Source organism: Somniosus microcephalus, unplaced genomic scaffold (genome assembly GCF_052327205.1).
Source record: "Somniosus microcephalus isolate GS21.2 unplaced genomic scaffold, FLI_Smic_1.0 scaffold10, whole genome shotgun sequence".
NCBI lineage: Eukaryota > Metazoa > Chordata > Chondrichthyes > Squaliformes > Somniosidae > Somniosus > Somniosus microcephalus.
Window position 1 is genome coordinate 55339 of NW_028225197.1, and position 4363 is coordinate 59701.

General features: G+C 49.0%; 1 pseudogene; it reads left to right on the forward strand.

Annotated features, from left to right (window-relative positions):
• The first annotated feature begins 1784 nt into the window (after positions 1-1784).
• Positions 1785-2654, forward strand: LOC147083962 (uncharacterized; annotated as a pseudogene).
• Positions 2655-4363: the final 1709 nt, after the last annotated feature.

Here is a 4363-nt window from a genome sequence, read left to right on the forward strand (position 1 = left end):
AAGCACAAGGTTTATCTGCTTTTATTGATGAATTTAAAAAGTCTGTCTTGCAGTCTGAGCCTGTGTGTTGTGAGCCAAAGAGCCTTGTGTCCAGTGAGGGGAATAAAGGCCCACAGCCTCCCCTGGCCCCAGGCCCTGAACAAGGGACTGGAGAAACTCGCTGCCCTGCGGATCCGACAATCAGCCGGCGCAAGTTCCGCCCCTCAGGCTCCCCAATTGGTTGGAGGACCCGCCGCCGGCTAGTTGCTCCAGCCCCGCCCCACTCGCTCCCTATTGGTCGGAAGCTCCCGTCAATCAGCCCCTGGGCCCGGGTCACGTGTCCCTCACCGCCTTTACAAAGAAAGCCCTGCGCGGTCGCCGGGCTGAGCTGCTAGTCGGCGGGAGCGGGGTTCAGAGATTAATAAACTGCAGGTAGGCCATGCCGCAGGGTTTATAAAGTTGGAGAACGGCCTCAGGCCCGAATGAGATCCAGCAGCCCGGTCTATGTTCCACCGGACGGCAGCTGTGAGGCTTTTTCTCGGTTGCAGGCCCGGGTTACGCGCCGCCATCTTCTATTCTTCTGAGGCGGTCACTGGGACTGAGGATCTGGGCGTCGCTGGATGGCCCAGCATTAATTTTTTTACTGTTTTAATAATGGGGCCACACTTGGGCGTTTGCAGCCCGCGTCCCCACGGGTTTATTTTTAAATATTTAATATTTGAACATTTTTACAGTAAATGACGTTTACAGACCTCAGGCTCAGCTCTTTGTACAAAGTCACAAGCCATCATTCCCTACAAGGCAGGGGTCCCAGTCTCTTTAAGTTAATGATGTGATCTCCAAGCTTCTTGGTCATCTTTACTTGTTCATCCAGATAGCGGGTCTCCAGGAATTCACACAGATGAGGGTCGGCGCTCCCAGTGGAGAGTTTGTGCAGATCCGGCAGACTCTGGTTGACATTCTTCTCCATCCACAGAGCTCTCTGCATCGCCGAGTGGAGCCTCCCGCTCTCCCAGCCGAACAAGTGGACTGTAAAGAAGATTAAAAAAACACTAGATTAATTTTTAAAACTTATTAAATTAAATTAAAATCACATTGGCCGGGGTGATAATGCACTCCAGTCCCCGCGGCGCCCACCGGCCTCCCTAGTTTCCCATTGAGCAGGTGGTGGTGAGCTGCCTTCTTGAACCGCTGCAGTCCGTGTGGTGATGGTGCTCCCACAGAGCTGTTCGGGATGGAGTTCCAGGATTGTGACCCAGTGACAATGAAGGAATGATGATATATGTCCAAGTCAGGATGGTGTGTGACTTGCAGATGATGGTGTTCCCATGCACCTGCTGCTCTTTTCCTTCTAGGCGGTAGAAGTCGTGGGATAGGTAGGGTGGCTGGTTCCCTTCCATAAGAACACAAGAATTAGGAGCAGGAGTAGACCATACAGCCCTCGAGCCTGCTCCACCATTCAATAAGATCATGGCTGATCTTCGACCTCAACTTGACTTTCCCGCCCGATCCCCATACCCCTGTGGGACATTAGTGAACCAGTTGGGATTTTAATGACAATCCGGCAGCTTTCATCATTACTTTTTTCCTGGTACTGGCCCAACAAATTCCCAGATTTATTGAGCTCAATTTCACAACCTGTCTTTGTGTTTTTGTGTGTTCTCTCTCATGCTCCATTTTCTTGTTTTATATTCATTTTACAGGGTATTAGAAGGGGAGGATTTGTAGACAGGATATTTAACTCAAACATCAAGATCTGACAGAGTCACTCAATTCAGCAGGACCTGAATATCATCAGACATAACATGAAAGCAAAAAGCACAGTTCACAGCGGGGAGAAACCGTACACGTGTTGTGTGTGTGGACGAGGATTCAGTCGATCCTCTGGCCTGGCGAAACACAAGCGCAGTCACACCAGGGAGAAACTGGGGAAATGTAGGGACTGTGGGAAAGGATTTGATGACCCGTATCAGCTGGAAACCCATCGGCGCAGTCACACCGGGGAGAGACCGTTCACCTGCTCTGAGTGTGGGAATGGATTCACTCAGTCAAGTGACCTGCTGACACACCAGCGAATTCACACTGGGGAGAGGCCGTTCACCTGCTCCGTGTGTGGGAAGGGACTCACTTAGTCATCCCAGCTACTGAGACACCAACTTGTTCACACAAACATGAGACCTTTTAAATGTTCTGACTGTGAGAAAAGCTTTAAAAGCAAAAGGGATCTGCTGACACACCAGCGAATTCATTCTGGGTAGAGGCCGTTCACCTGCTCTGACTGTAGAAAAGGATTCACGAATTGAACCACCTTTCTGACACACCAGCGAGTTCACACTGGGGAGAGGCCATTCACCTGCTCAGTGTGTGGGAAGGGATTCACAAATTCATCCCACCTACTGACACACCAGCGAGTTCACACCGGGGAGAGGCTGTTCACCTGCTCAGTGTGTGGTAAGTGACTCACTCAGAACTGCAGCCTGCTGGCATACCAACGAGTTCACTCTAGGGAGAGGCCATTCACCTGCTCAGTGTGTGGGAAGGGATTCACTCAGAGCTCCATCCTGCTGAGACACCAGCGCACTCACACTGGGGAGAGGCCATTCACCTGTTCCGAGTGTGGGAAGGGATTCACTCGGTCATACAACCTGCTGACACATCAGCAAGTTCACAAGTGACTGCAGGGGTTGGATTCTGCTGTTATTGCTGCTGTTAATCACATCCAGGACTGAACCATGTTCATTCTGACAGTTGGGTTCACTCCTGCTGTGGAACTCCACCACTGACCCTGCTGAAGGTTGTAGGCTCAGGGAGTGGGGCCTCCAGGAGTTGGCTTTAAGAAAGCTGGGTTTCGGTATCCTGACAAATATATGGCGAGGAACCAGAGGAATCCTTACTAAGGAAATGACTGGGGTTTTACCAGCCAGCGTAGGTCTAGGGGTGAATGATGCCTGACTCCCTGAACTGTCTTACATTGAACCCAGTTCAGATCAAGATGAATTCAGTTTACAGGAGAATAGAGAGAAATATCACCCACAGTTGAGGGAGACAAAAGCAGCAATAGAGAAGCTCAGAGATCTTTGGAAAAGAAGGTGGTGCTCAATTGTGGTAAAAATGGCAAAATCTTTCCCAGCTCCGTCAGGAGGCAGAATCCCATTAAAGATGGTTTTGGGCATGGGTGGGCAATGATTTGGGCTGGAGGGCCACTGAACAAGTTGTGGTGAGCTGTTGAGGACCGCACACCAATGTTGCCCCTAAGGTGCGTGGCTGCACGGTGGCGCAGCAATGGCGAGGATCCGCGCAGGCCGCTCACCAGCTCCTGCCGCTGGGAGAGAAACTGCGCAGCATATTTAAAGGGACCACGCACGTTGGTGAGAGCAAAGTGTTCAATTGGTGAATCGGAAACTGTCCGACTCTTAATGTTGAGCATCGCACCACTTCTACCCGCCCAATAATTTATCAACATAAATTCAGATAGTCATCAGAAACTATCCTAAATACACAGAATGTGGTGTAAGATAGTAAAATCTGCCGTTACTAAATGAATGAAATGAGTGCTCGATCGATCGATGGAGTATATGTTGGACTGAAAGTCCACGTGGCTGTTTGGCCGAGTGGCTCGAGTCTTTTGAAGTACAAGTAGCTCTTTCTGGACACTGTTTCTGCTTCAAAAAACTGAAGAAATCAGAAGTCATTAACGGAGACGGGCACAGCATGCCAGCTCAACAAATGGCACCAAAGAATGGTGGGATGTGGGTTTATGCCCATTCTCCCTCACACTGCAAATCCTTAATCTCTACTGGACTGTCGGGAAGAAAGAGGGGGTCAACAGAAAGTGAGCGTGTCCCCACAAGGAAGTCCATTTGGAGGGTGAGACCCCACGGGTCACAGTAGAACGGCAGGGTCAGCGCAAGCTGCCCACCTGTTCCCTCAGCTGAGAATGCTTTGGTTGTGTGCAGGGACCTAAAGAGAAAAAAACACACAACAAAAAATAAAAGGCAAAAGAAAATTCAAAGGGTTTGCTTAAAGTAAGAAAATACTATATTTGTAAAATAACTGCAGGTAGTTCTTTGGCTAAACTCTTACTTAGTCAAACAATCATATTCCAATAAGTGATATTGCAGCTTGCTGTTGATGATAAGTAGAGATGTACTTTGTAGATAAATAGTGTACGAGGTTAGAAAGCAGAAAGTTTCCCATTTGGGGATTCGTGTTGCTGTGGAACTGCTCAGGCAATTTCCATCGTTATTTTATGGTCCTTTTGGCCATTTTTAGTAGTTGTCCTTCTAGTTCAGATATGCTGGGGGTAATTTGAACCTCCCCCACCTGACGGGATTGAATTTCCTGCCTGTTTTACACCTTCCCTGATTTTGTTCTCCAATGATTT